General features: G+C 39.7%; 1 protein-coding gene across 5 annotated transcripts in view; it reads left to right on the top strand.

Annotated features, from left to right (window-relative positions):
* LOC131402230 (ral guanine nucleotide dissociation stimulator-like) overlaps positions 1–3,921 on the top strand; it is a 34,406-nt gene extending 30,485 nt beyond the window's left edge. For 2 of the 5 annotated variants that reach the window (XR_009218440.1, XR_009218439.1), the window contains exon 4: positions 3,568–3,919. The gene's annotated coding sequence lies outside the window, so the exon portion shown is untranslated. Of the gene's footprint in view, positions 1–3,567 lie in introns of all 5 variants that reach the window. The other 3 variants (XM_058537109.1, XM_058537110.1, XR_009218441.1) reach the window with 2 other exon arrangements.
* Positions 3,922–14,970: the final 11,049 nt, after the last annotated feature.

Here is a 14,970-nt window from a genome sequence, read left to right on the forward strand (position 1 = left end):
ATCTTTTCAAAACCAGAGTATTGCTCAGAAATAAGAGCAGTAATGATAACATAACAGCTAACATTTTAGTGCCTACTATGCGCCAGGAGCTCTTCTAAGCACTTTACATAAGTTAATGCATTTAAGTCTCACTAAAACCCTATGAGACAGGAGTTCTCAGTAGCCTCATTTTATAGATGAGAAAACTAAATCTCAGAGAGTAAATACTTTGCACAGGTTCCCCAGTTAAAAGTGGAATAACTGGGATTGGTGCCCAGACAAACTGGTCCAAAGCACACAGCCTCAACCACTGTGGTAGGAATGTGAGCGAATTTTCTAGCACGCCCCGAAAAGCCTCTTCTTCTCCAGTCAGTGTGGTCTCTCACATACATATTCAATCATCAAACATTTTCTGAGTGCCCCAAAGGTGTCAGGTACTGTGTTTAGATACTGGAGGGACAAATAGAATGTTGACACAAATAATCCATGACCAATCTATAAATCAAAATTAGGGTGAGTTTATGATGAGCCAACATTTGAGGGCCATATAGCCGGGGAGAGTCCTTTCACTAAGAAATGGAGCACTCCAAAGAAGTGGGGTGTACAGAGTGGTTATATACCATCAAAGAGCATGTTTCACATGTGATTGCAATGTTCCTTTCATAATAGCCGTGACATTGACCTTTCAGCACGTTGATTGATGGACACAGTAGGTATCAGGTCTGCTGTCTCCATGGATGTGGCTGTTGTCTCGAGTTGGGTGGTCACAGGATGAGCACAGCAATCAAATCCTAGCCTAGGGAGAAATGCTTATCCTTAAGGAAATGCCAATGTGGGAGAAGTTGCATTTATCACATCAGCACCTTAGGTCATTGTTTTTGTCTTTGGGACATGTTAATTGCTTAAAGCTGATATACAATGGATGAACAGAGGCTACAGGCCCCTTTTGGGGGGGAAAAAAAAACAAGGTCAAACCTAATTAGTTTTACACCAAATGGCTTCCTCATATGCTCCAATATATCCTATTGCTTGCCATTTATTTATGAAGAAGAAGGATAGTCTCAGCTTTAAGGAGCTCACTGTCAATGAGACATGAAAAAAACAACAGTTAAGAAAAAGTAGATAAGTACAAGGTCCCCGAGTGGCGACATCAAAAGGGGTCTCTAAATGGAGACCTCCCAGGAAAAGTGTCCAAGAGGAAGGAACATTTGACATGAGTTTAGATTGAGAAATAGGAATTAAGTTGATCAAAAAAGAGGGTAGGAAGACAGAAGAAACACATATAAAAAGACAGATATAAAGGATGCTAAGGATTTCAGAGTATGGGGGTATTTTTAAGGCTGGAAAAAAGCCAACATGTAGGAAACAGTGGGTGATGAGGCTAAAGACAGCAAGAGAAAGCCTGCGTGTCCAGCTCAGGAGTCTGAATGTTCTCTCGGATGCTCTGAGCAGTCATTGTAGCAGTCTAAGCAGATATCAGATTTAAGCAAATTTAGATTCTAGAAGGTAACTCTGGAGGTATTGTGGAGGAAAGATTAGAAGAAATTAAGACTGGAAGTAGAGGGACCTGTTGGGAGACTGGGCAGCGATCCAGATAAATAGGCCTTGGTTCAGGCCGGGGGTCTGCAGGTGGAGGAGGCCAGGAGGTGGGAAGCAGTGCTGGGCTCCTGGAGGAGGAAACTGAGCTGCCTCTCAGTCACAGGAAGACTGTGCCTGTCATGGCCTCCCCACCCCCATGCCCAAACGCCATGTTCCTTTCTACGTCTGTACCTTTCCCCTCTTCTTCCATTTGAAATCCTCATTCTTTCTTCCCTCCACCTGCCCAAAAGTGATCCATTTGAGGACTTGATCTAGTCTACCTCTCCTAAGGAGCTGTCCTTAATTACATTTTCTGAATAACATTCCCAATTTTTTTAGGTTCTGTAATACAACATACACTAAATACCTTGGCAGAACCTAATTACATCTTGCAAACAGTTTCATGTATGTGGAGGAGCTTGGAACCTTATAATTCTTTGTATTTTCTTCAATACCTACCACAAATATCTTGCACATATAGGTCAATGGATGTCCAGTAAAGTTCAATAAAGAAGAAGCACCTTTTATAAGCTAAGAACTTTTATGAGCTCAGTTATTCCTTTAGATCAGCTGCTGGAACCATTTGTCTTTCTCCACAGGTCAACAGTGTTGCCCAGCACAAATGAATTTTACACCTTCTCAAACTCAATAGAGCAAAGATGGAACTTCATTCCCCCTGCAAGCCCTACTGCCCCAGAGAAAAGCAAAAACAACGTGTGACATCTAATTCTTTCTTCACATTCTCATGTCAAATTGCAACTGTTTTCCAGATGCTAACTGGTTTTCATTCTTAAAACTGACAGAAAAGATTCTCATTCTTTCTTTCTTTCCTTTTTTTGGGGGGGAGGAAGGTCAGCCTTGAGCTAACTTCTGATGTCAATCCTCCTCTTTTTGCTGAGCAATATTGGCCCTGGGCTAACATCTGTGCCCATCTTCTTCTACTGTATATGGGATTCCGCCACACCATGGCTTGACAAGAGGTGCATTGGTGCGCGCCTGGGATCTGAACCTGTGAACCCGGGGCTACCACAGCAGAGTGTGCGCAATTAACTGCTGTGCCACCGAGCCGACCCCTCTGTTTATTTCTAAAGCTGAAATGTCTAAATCGTTCTCCAGGCTAGTTGGAGTTTCCATAAAATGAAAATGTACATTCCAGAAAAATCCTTAACTTTCCAGAATAATCCTTAATATATTATGGTAAACACCTTGGCAAAATGTCACTGATTTTCAATGTCAGTGCCTCCACAAGGGTATCCTTGCATTGTCTCCTCTCCCAACCACCTCTCACTTTGCCCCTCCCCAGGCTCATGGGCTCAAAGTGTTTACTGAGCACTAAGAAGGAGCAGAGTCTGAGGGAGACTTCAAGGATAGTCTGTTTTCTGACCCCAACCATCTCTCTCCATCTCTCCTTTAACCTCTATTTTTCTTACTCTGGTTTCTACTTTAGTTCTTTACTTGTCTTGTGAATTTTTGTTTTGTGGCTTATAATTACCATGTAAATTCATATTACTTTTTGCCTTAGAGTTTAGAAAGAACTTACATTAAACAAGGTTTTTTTCCCAGCTCTTTGATGTGTCTAATACCTTCCAACGCAATTCAAGTGGCTTCTTGTTCTTATATCTCCATCATTATTCCTTCAGAATTATGTTCACCCCACACTTTTGATCTGACCAATGATGCTTTACTCTTTAAACTTTTCTATGCCAAGACTCCCATGAGGAATCCCTCAAGCACCATCAGCTAGGCAACCCCACATTCCTCACATCTGTTTCTGATACCAGCCCTGATATCTGTTCCCCAGCATTGAACCCACCATATATGGGGTTAAATCAAAAAGCACTCATTCCCCCTTCTCTGCTTCTCTAAGTTATATTCACATGTAGATATGGGTTGTTTTACCCTTTGTGTTCCTGAATTCCACAAGACAAATGGAGGTAATAAATTGTTGAAAGCCCAGGTGTCTACAAACTGAAACTCTGACTAATTACCAGTTCTTGTGGTTTGTTACAGGGAGACTGAGATCTCAAAATTATCAAGAAGCTGAAGCTCCCCAACTCCCGCTTCCTGGCGCCGAATCCACCATTCATCACAGGGACAGACAAACAGAGGACACCTGCAGCTCCCCTAACTCAGCTAAACGCAGGCTGATGGGAGGACGCCGAACTGCAAAGCCGCAGCTCCCCTCCCCCACCTAAAACCTTGTAAACTGTAATCGTTAATTGGCAGCAGTTGCCGTCCACACCCCAAGGCCAAATTTCTGGTGATGAGAGAAGATTGGTTGATGGAGCCCTAGATCTCCCGCTGTAGATAGAGATGACAGCCGGCTTGGCGCCAGAAGACTGGGATCTCTCCTCCAACAAATAATCAGTCACCAAGGATATATTATTTCCCACAGACTTTCCTTTAAAAGCCTCAACTCCTAATGCCTCAGGAGGACTGTGGATTTTGGGGCATGTGCCCACTACAGCCTCATTTTGCTGGCAAAATTAAACCACTTTTCTTTTCCTCGGTCCCTGGTCATTGCGTTCATTGATTCGGCTACGGTGACAGGGTCCTGGGTTTTTCTGGCTACATTTCCTTGATTTGTTCCTAAATAAAGATGTTTCTGAAACTAATAATAAATTGTACCAACTGGTCATTGTATAAAAATCACTATCACAGATATTTTAAAGAGAACAAATGGAAAAGAATATTAAATTCTTCAGATAACTTTGCAATCAAATGAGGCATTGAGGGGAGCAGGGGGCACTGATTAGACCAGGATCCTAAGAGAAGAATTTTAAGTCAATTTCAAATGAGGTTAAAACTGGAATGAGCAAGTATATTACCAGTTATCTGAAATCATAAGCATTTCTCTGACCTTTGAGAATTTATTTGCATATAAACTGTACCACATGTGGGGTAAGAGTGCTGATATTGTTTAATTTCTTTTTATTATTCAGCACTTGGTAATAGATGTGGCTATTCACAATTAATAAATATAATGTGGAGAGACTCAACTTTCAACTGCCTGATATTATCAATTCTTACATAAAGCTAGAGTTTTTTTTTTTTTTTTGTGAGATCAGCCCTGAGCTAACATCCGCCAATCCTCCTCTTTTTTTTTTTTTTTTTTTTGCTGAGGAAGACGGCCCTGGGCTAACATCGGTGCCCATCTTCCTCCACTTTATATGGGACGCCGCCACAGCATGGCTTACCAAGCAGTGCGTCGGTGCGCTCCCGGGATCCGAACCAGCGAACCCCGGGCCGCCGCAGCGGAGCGCGCGCACTTAACCGCTTGCGCCACCGGGCCGGCCCTTAAAGCTAGAGTTTTAAAGATCAAATTTCATTCTAGTTACCTCTCAACTAGTCCACTTATGTCAGAAAGATGTTGAGTTTTAGGAAAATACTTCAAAACACAAATTTTATATGTAATTTCAAAAGCAAAAAATTAGTTAAAAACTGGGTGGTAACCAGTTTTGCTACCATATATTAATATTTAGCATGGGAGCAAACATTTTTAGAGAATATAATTGATATTTGCCTGTTTGTATATTGTAGAATGTCAAAGGAGTTACAGTTTTAATAGTATTTCAAATACCAGAGAATAAAAAACAGAATTGTGTCAGTTTTATGAAATAGTTTTTTAGACATAGCAGATTTTCAGAGCACATTATTTGAAAATAAAACAATCAGTTAGTGAGGTTTAAGCAATGTGGTTTTATTTTAAACTTGCTCATTCTATAGGAGCATCAATAAAAGCCCTCCAGGAGTAGGTGACCCTCTTTCTTCCTCATGAGCACCAGCTGTATTTTCTTTAAGCATCAAACTCTCCGGCAACACCACAACCCTCAACTCTGTTTAGTTGAGAAAATTCTTTATGAGTCATGTGTTTTTTCTAGGGGTATGGAGCTCCCAGACTTATTAACTACAGAGAGAGTAAGAGTCAGAACACATTCAACAAACTCCATTGTACTCAGGTGAGAGGGCAGGTGACTGAACGCACATCTGAAGAAGAACTTAGAGGATGCTTTCTGACTCTGCTTCGTGCCTCTGACTAAGCTGTCCTAGACATCCCCGTTACGGCCACGGAAAAACACAGGCAGCCTTGATGGACCAGAAATCCTCCTATGGCCATCATTTGTACAGAGTAAACTGGCTTAAGACCTCTCGTTTCCTGCTGCAGTGGTAATTTACAGACATACAGAACTGCCATCTAGTGACTAAGAAGAAAACAGCAAGGTGCTTTACAAGAAAAGTGAAATTGTGAGTTTTTTAAAGAAGAACAGTGAAGCACTAAAGTTGGTAAAGTTGACACAAGGTGGCACACGAAAGTTATAATGAACCTGAAAAATGTGTAGGTGAACTAATCAGTTGCTCTCTCTGCCTCTAAAACATGTCTTGACATCTGACTCATAAATAATATAGTTTAAATATAGTAGAATAACTTTGGAAATAAACTTCTCATCTCATCTCATCCAATGCTGTTGGCAGGACCTGGTATTAAATAGCCAGACGGTGAGTATCCATGTTGAAGTACCATTTTTATCACGGTGGAGAGAATATGAGGCATAAAACCCAACAGACTGATGTTCAGATCTTCCTTCTTATCCTTGATCAATTTTGTAAACATGGTTTTCTTTATCAGTTAAATATGAATTATAAGAGTTACTTTAAAAGATTACTGTAAGAATTGCATGAGATAATACAATAAAGGAACCGGTGCACAGTAGATTGACAGTTAATTCTCCTTCTTTGTCTCTCTTCTATGACACATACACAAATCATCTAAGAAGAGAACCCGCCTATACAATAAACTCATAACAAAGAGTCAATAGCTCCAGAAGTAAGGAACATCATTGTCGAGTGCTTAACCTCAACTGTTTCCAAATACTGTTAACTCTCAATTAGTTTTATGTGTTTTCTGTCTTCCAGACACTTCACTGGCTACAAAGAAAGGAGAAGGTGTGAAATTTAAATTCATCCATTTCACCCTCGAATGGCCAAGCTGTAATATCAGGTGTTTTAAATCACCTAGTTCATCAGGTTTTCTGCTTATTACTGTATATTTTACCACGGTTCATAGCCCGAGAAAAATAGAAAATCATCACAATTTTACACACGTGAATATATATCTTGACTATTACAGCTGGAATCTTAATATATAATAATAAATATAAAATTATATAATTATATATAAATTATATAAAATATAATAAATAATATAATAATAATAAATTAACATGTTGTACATGTTTTGTCCTTGTTGATAATATAGAATACTTTTGTCCAGATTTTCTTTGGCATTTTCATATATAATGAAGAACTCAGTAATATATGCCCTGGAGATAAGGATTCAGAAAAATCTAACATACTATCCTAGTCATGCCTCAAAAAAAAAAAAAAAGCTATAAAAATAATGAGAGGATATTTTGAAGGCACTATTATTCTTATTTCCAGCTTTGTTTCCCTTTATCTCTTTTTAATCTTTCTCCATCTTATTCGCTATTTGCTAATCATCTCACAGTAATTAAGTAACCCTCAGCTGAGTCCACCATGCCTCTTCAAGTGCCCCAGCCTGATGTAGGTCTCAGCTTTGACAAAAAGAAGCTGGGAAAACCTGTTTTGTGGCACTATTCTTAAGAGTATCTTTACTCTTACAATAATAGCTATAGTTTTGAGAGGCACCAATGGATTACAAATTGAAGTACTCGACCAATGTTGTATCCTGATTTTCCCTCCAGGGGAGCACAACTTTCATGTGAAATGCAGGGCTGCTGGTTTATTGTTTTTTCCTTTCAAGATATTTTATTACTTGTAAAACATAATAGGGTTAATAGTGATATGTGAGTAACAATATAAACTTACAAACTGGAAAAACCTGCTATTTTAGTGTCATAATTTTATATACTGTAATAAGCAGTAATACTTTCATAATGTAGTATCTTGATTGATCATAAATTTTTTCCTGGATCATTTTTATGCTAATTCATTTATTAGATTACTAAATTTATACTTTTATGATCTTTATTTTCAATAAATATAATTAAAGGGACATCAGTTCTTGACAAGTGAAAGGTCACAAAACATTTTTGATAATTTTTAAGTTTAAGGAGGATATGTCTGCTTCTTTTTAAAAGAGAAGTCATTTAATATTTGGAAAAGTTTTCAAAAATCATCAAATTCTTTAATTTTACGGAAAGGAATACTACATTCCAGAGAGCCTAAGCACATTGTCACACACTACCCAGAAACAGACCTGGGCCTAGAACTCATGTCTCAGTCGCCTGACTTCTACTGGACCACACTCAAGAGAGCACACCCTCTTCTTACTGGTAATTTCTAATACTAAGTTATTTTCAAAAGCCGAGTTGGGAGAAAGTATAAATAAATTAAACAGATAGTTTTATATAAAAAGTAGCAACTGCTATCCACAATTTCTATCCCATATGAGTGTTTCCTTTCTTGCAGGTTTCCTTTTTTTAATAGTGAGTCCATTTTGGTACAAGAAAAAAAGACATAAAATGTGGCTTCTTTAGTAACAGAAAAAAAAGCTGTGAAAATTAAAAAGACACTAACTAATGTTTCATCTACTAAAGCAACTTAAGAATATTATTTGATTTTAGAAAAGCTCTGAGAGATTTTGTTAAAAATCATATCCTTGTCATTATTAGTCCAACCAAGCACATTTCCACATGACATCTCCTAGAGTGGCCAGTTTTCTGCTGGATCCAGTTGTTGTCAGGTCCAATGTTCTGGCTGGGTAGAGAATGATGCAGCTTCTGAAAAGCATGTGCTCAGTTCCACTTCAAGGTTGATTTCCTCTGCAAAGTCTAAGTGGAAGAAAACATCCCCTTCCACCTGATTGGATTCCCCTGCAGGCTTAGAGAAACAAGGTGGCCTAGCCAGCTGGGCAGACAGGAAGATAAATCAGAGTTTGTCACAATTTTATGACAAATAAGAGAGAAAAGGATTCCACATCCTAACAAGATCTTCTTACTTGTTGAACAACATCTGAACATTTTTTTCGGAGTTTCCAAAATAGCAGATTGAGATTCTATGTTGGAAAGGAAGAAGATAGTCAGTATACTAAAAAATAAATTTTCTCATTTTCTCAATCAGAAAATAGAACTAAATAAAATATATCTTTAGCTATAAGTACCAAAAACATCCAGTTTATCTTCCAGTTATACTTCTGTGTTATGAGAACATGACTGCTTTTCAATATATTTAATATGTACAGTGACTAACACTCATGCCGTTAATTACTTTTGGAATTAGAATAGCCCTATGCCCTTATTGACAGACATCAATCATAATTACTTTTCTCAATTCCTAGTTTCTATTTTGTGCCAGAAAGTACCTGCTGAGACATTCACTTTTTATATTATTCACTTATCGTAAGTCTGTACAATGATAGATGACAACTCAGCCATCTTGAAGGATGGGGTCTCAAATGCCACATCTCACTATTGACAAATCACCTTCTGGTTTGAATGAGAGATGATGAGCACTGTCACCAGAGACATTCGGGAGAAAGGGATTGTGCTCCTTTAGTCTGTCCTTTAGGAGTCTGTGAGACTGCAAATTCTTCATACTGGAAAACCTGAGGGATAACCAAGTCTAGGAATCTTTTTAAAGCTAGGGGACACTTTCTTCTACGTGAAGCTTGCAGCGATGTTTACAAACATAAGAAGAAAAACAAAAAGCCTTCAGGAATCCCCAGTGCTCCATGGATCGGAGTCTGAAAACCACTTGTCTTTTCCATCCTCCACGTTTTACAGATGAGACATAACACAAGCAGTTGGTGGCAACCTGAAGACTAGACTTCATCTCCTGACTGTCACGTCACTCCCACCTCCGACTGCTGTGCAGACCAGACACCTGACAAGATACAGCAGTCACTCCTGGGGATAATTTAGACATTCCCAATTTAGCAACATTTTAGTTGATGTACGTGACAAGGCTATAGAAAAACAAAAGGTATTTACTACCTAAATTGTATAACGTATAGTTAAATGACATTGAAAGTTTTCATTTCACTTACAGCACAATTTTGATGGGCCCAGGGGCCTTCTTTCTTCTGCTCACCCTCCCTGACGTCTCAAACCTTCTCTGCATTTCTGCTCTTGCTCACTGTGCTCCAGCCACACTGGCTTCTTGCTGCCCACTGACATCCGAGTCACAGTCCCTCCACAGCATCTCTGCAGCCCTGGGACATCTGCATGTCCTCCTGCCCTGTCTCTTCCCTCTGGGCCTTGCTCCATCCTCCCTGGGCTCTCTAAAGTAGCAACCCACTCATTCCCTAGCTCTCTCCATTGCCTGTCACTTACCTTCTTCATGAAACAGATCATCACATGATAGACTATGTAATTCACTTGTCTGCCTACTTAGCCATTATCTCTCTTACCCAACAAAAACAAACTCTGTGAAGACAGAGATTTTGTAGAAAATTTTTTCCTTAGTGTATCCCAAGCCTGGCATAGAGTAGGTGTTTAAATATTTGTTGAGTAATTGTAGGAGGGAATGAAAGGAGTAATCAGAAGAATGAGCACAGCATGGAAGTAGGTGAAACCATGAAGAGTGGGCATCCTGGGAAGGGAAAGAGGGAGGAAAGATTTTATATCTGGCAACACAGATACCACTGTGCCTTTACTACTTCCTGCATGTCAGCTTGTCGATGTAAATAATCCATAATCAAACTATAAATCAAAATTGGGGTGAGTTTATTATGAGCCAACTTTTGAGGACCGTGGCCCGGGGCCTTCCTCCCCTAAGGAAGGAAGGGCAACAAAGAAGTGGGGTGTACAGAGCAGTTACATACTGTCAAAGAGAAAGTATCACATATGATTGCAATGTCTCTTTTACTATAACAAGATCCGCCCTGCCAGGTTGCCCTGCCAGAATAGATATAGATGGACACAGCGGGGAGCAGGTCTGCTGTCTCGATGGGCTTGGCTGGTGTCAGGTCTGTTGTCTGGAGCTGGGTGGTCACAGGATGACTGCAGCAATCAAATCCTAGATTAGGGAGAAATGCTTATCCTTAAGGCAATGCCAGTGGCGGGGAAGTTGCATCCTTATCTTAAAGGCATTTACTCTTCTCTTTGGGACATGGCAAAGCAGTTACACAATGCAGGCCACAGGCCTTTTTGGAAAAACAAATTCAGGCCAAATTAGCTTTACCCCAAATGGCTTCCTCATATACTCCAATATATCCTATTGCTTGCCATTTATTTATCAAGCTCAAGGTGTGTCTTTCAAACAGAAATGATTAAGAATAACATGAAGTAGTCACTTACCAACAGATGTCACTGTGGCAACAGAATATTAACAAGTGGCCTTCAAATATAACCATTTTCCCAAATACTATATTTCACTGAGTTAATCAAAAAGGGATTCTTCTCTCTTATACTGACAAATCTCCACTCTGAACTTAGCACTAGAGGTAGTCAATTTTGAATAAAGACCTTTAACATCAAAGCCAGCCAATAGATCCTATTAAAGCAAATCCAAACTCTGGAACACTTGTGTTTTCAGTCACATGCAAATCCTCTCAAACTCAAGATAGGGTCCCGGCTTTGTGCAGATTGAGAAAAGCTTCTCTTCCTCTGTTTCTATTCAGATAGTGCAGGGAAGAGCCCAAAGGGTCTCCTGGTGGAACATGAACAGCTCTTTACATTAGAAATGCAGGCAGTGTTTCCTAGAGTCTTTTCTATAGACCAAGACATGCTGACTTGCCCAGAGGAGCAAACTTCTGGGCTCCAACAGTAAATAAGACTGTGTGCAGTTTACCACACCAATGAACTACAAAGATGTATCAGGAAATATTTTGAACAGCCACACCTAAGCTCTCAGTTTCCCCCTGTCTTATTTCATGACTACCTGAACTGAATTCATTCTCCATCCCCATCCCTTTCGTGATAGTTTTTATTTCCCTGAATCAGCATGTTATAACATCTAAGAGAAATTTATCAAAATACTCTCTTCAAAATAGCTAGCTGAAGTATAGGAGTTGTAGAGGGTCAAGATTTTAAGATGAAAGTGATGTACAGAGTAACTGTACTACAAAATAAAAAGAAAATGAATGAGAACAATGAGAGAAGAAGAAAAAAATGATAAGGAGAAGGAATATAATATAGAGTAAAAGTAAGAAAGAGAGAAAAAAGAAGAAAGAAGGTGTAGGAAAGAGAAAGAGTTAGGGGAAGCATGAGAAATGGCAAAAAGGGGCACGAGCAGAGAGAACACACTGTGGGAAATCAAAATTGACCACCCTGAAATATATCACGTTACTTTGATTATTTTCTCTGGCGGACATTTGACCTTCCCCACTAACTGCCTAAGGGAATTTAACTCTGGGTATGGACAGCCTGGCAGGGTCCTCAATAAGGCCATTCTTTTCAATGTTCTGTTTACCAAATATTTACATTTGTAAAGGTATCTCCCTCCATGTACTGGGAAGGGGGGGTATGGCCTTGTCTCTGGAAACTCTTATCAGTACAGAAGGAGAGGTCTTAAATGTATATACTTTTTTTGTGTGTGTGAGGAAGATCAGCCCTGAGCTAACATCCATGTTAATCCTCCTCTTTTTGCTGAGGAAGACCGGCTCTGAGCTAACATCTATTGTCAACCCTCCTCCTTTTTTTCCCCAAAGCCTCAGTAGATAGTTATATGTCATAGTTGCACATCCTTCTAGTTGCTGTATGTGGGACGCGGCCACAGCATGGCTGGACAAGCGGTGCATCGGTGCGCACCTGGGTTCTGAACCTGGGCCGCCAGTAGCGAAGTGCATGCACTTAACCGCTAAGCCACGGGGCCGGCCTTATATACTCTTGATTACTGTGATTTCTGTCTCTCTAACCACATTCTCTATAGGCAGCCCTGTAAAGAATTTTCTGACAAATATTTACATTGCCCTTTCCTTGTGAATTGCATTCTTCCCCTCTGAAATCCGAAAACACTACCTACACCAACATCCTCCTTTGTCTTTAGCTGAAGATGGTATTTAAGATGAGAATCGCTGCCATTGTGTTGAGAAACTCAGTTTCCCTGGTTTCTCCCATGTATACATGTTATTATACTTGGTATTATTTTCTCCTGCTAACCTGTCTTTTAATTATTTGGCCAGCCAGAAGAACCTTAAGGAAAAGGGAAGAGGGGGCTCCTCCCTCTTCCCCGACAACACCATGCTCAGAGCAAATGACAACTCAACTGGCTTCTGAACAGGGCTCAGGTCTAGAGTCCCTGGGCTGCATTTGAGAACTCCACTCAGTTCTAACATCTTGAGAATGACCACGCTTCATCCAAGCTCTGATGGCACTGCTTATCAGTGCTCTCCTCTCCCAGTACCTGCTGGAGCTTTAGGAACTGCCTCTCTCATCTCTGGGACTGACAGAGTCCCCATTAAATATTCATCAACTGGGATGGTTGCTTTGAAAGAGTAACTCAGAGAGAGCTCTCTCAAGGGTACATTTAAACCTGCCAAATCCTTCACTCACCCTTCTGAAGAATTAAGAAACTAAACAGTTTTTTTTTTTTTAATTACTGTGAAGCAAAGTAGGAGAAAACTTTCCTGGCAAAACTTTAAATGTTCCATTTTTTTTGAAGTTACATCACAAAATTCTGAGCATAATCTAAAATTCTGGGCTCCCCACAGTTCTAAATATGTTTCAGAAATGATCTCTGTATCATCACAAAGTAAGCCTATGCCTTAAAAAACAAAATAAACTTGGATGAGTTTTATCTTGTAGAGAGAGGGCAGCAAGAAAAAGACTAGGATGTGCCTCTCTGCTATGAAGGAAAATAAATAAAATCACACCAAAATATACAAAATACACCTCTAAAACTGAATGAAGCTGTCTCTAAAGAGTTTTACATTTTAAGTAAAAATGCACCTATATAAAATTATACATCAGGTTGACTAAAGTCTAGTCAACTTAATAGAAGAAGAATTCATTAAATTTCATTTAAATAACATGATTTATGATTAACTACATAATAAATGGTAGATATTTTAATTCTGGTATACCATGTCCTCCACCAATGAAGGTGGGGTTGAACCTGTAATTTTCCTGAAAGGGCCCAACCGTATGTTCTGCCTATTTGATCATTTAATAGTATGGATCTGCTCCTCATTGCCAACAAAGGATGTCTACACTCAGGCTTTAGCTTGCATATGTAAGGGGAAATGTGGGCTGAGTTTACAAAAAGAAAAATTGAAGATGGAGCATTATCTTTAGGAGACATGGTCATTCTGTTCAAGAACATTTTCTCCCTTCAAGTGAGAAGCTGAGAGAGGGAATGCTGTCAGCCTCTTCCTTGGCCCCTTATAGAATTCTGCATTGCCTCAACCGAACGTGTCCTGAAGTGTTTGAACTAAACTTGAAAATGAGCTGATGACACTGTATTTGCATTACGTCACACAGAATCTCTTTCATTAGGCACCATTCAATACACTTTTTTGGGACATTAGAGGCCAGAAAAGTTTTGCTTCTCTGAGAGACTGTTGCTTTTAATCTCATGGACATGAGATGATAGAGAATTGTTCCCATTTCCCTTTCTACTTTAAACCTGAGGGATACATTTCCAACTACTTTTAAAAACTGCAGGTCCTCGGGCCAGCCCCATGGCTTAGTGGTTAAGTGCCCAAGCTCTGCTACTGTCAGCCTGGGTTCGGATCCCAGGCACGCACCGACGAACTGCTTCTCTGGCCAAGCTGAGGCTGCATCCCACATAAAGCAACTAGAAAGATGTGCAACTATGACATACAACTATCTGCTGGGGCTTTGGCGGAAAAAAAGGAAGAGGATTGGTGACGGATGTTAGCTCAGGGCCAGTCTTCCTCAGCAAAAAAAGGAGGAGAGGTATGGATTTTAGCTCAGGGCTGATCTTCCTCACACACACACACACAAAAAAAATTAAAACATTAAAAAAAAAACTGCAGGTCCTTCTGAAACACATTTCAGTGCACTGGCTTATTTCAGCTTCATTTCATTGTTCCATCCTAAATTCCTTTAGGTTTGATCTATTTTCCATTGTAATCCTTTTGTATACCTAGATATTTAAAAGCTGCTCAAATCTATATTGGAGAAAAGTTGGATTACAATTCTTTCAGCCAGCATGTAAACACAATTTTTAGGGTTTCTACACAAAAAGTTTCTGCCATGTTTCTACCAGCTCTCCTTCCATATATTTTCCTCCAGGATTTCCTGTGACAAAATAGCCTTTCTAAAAGCCAGTCCTCTGTTCACTCTCTTGGCCAGTCACATGTTCATAGAAAGATAAAGCACTGGATTTTTCAAAGATGCAACAAGAATGATCAAGTCCTGAGTCACACCTAGATATCCTGCTCCTGTTCTCCATGAATTTTAAAACTGAAGTTAATTATCTCTTTCATTTTATCTAAATCTATTGAGTAACCTTGGCACTGAGCCCCTA

This window comes from Diceros bicornis, assembly GCF_020826845.1.
Source record: "Diceros bicornis minor isolate mBicDic1 chromosome 32 unlocalized genomic scaffold, mDicBic1.mat.cur SUPER_32_unloc_2, whole genome shotgun sequence".
Taxonomy (NCBI): Eukaryota; Metazoa; Chordata; class Mammalia; order Perissodactyla; family Rhinocerotidae; genus Diceros; species Diceros bicornis.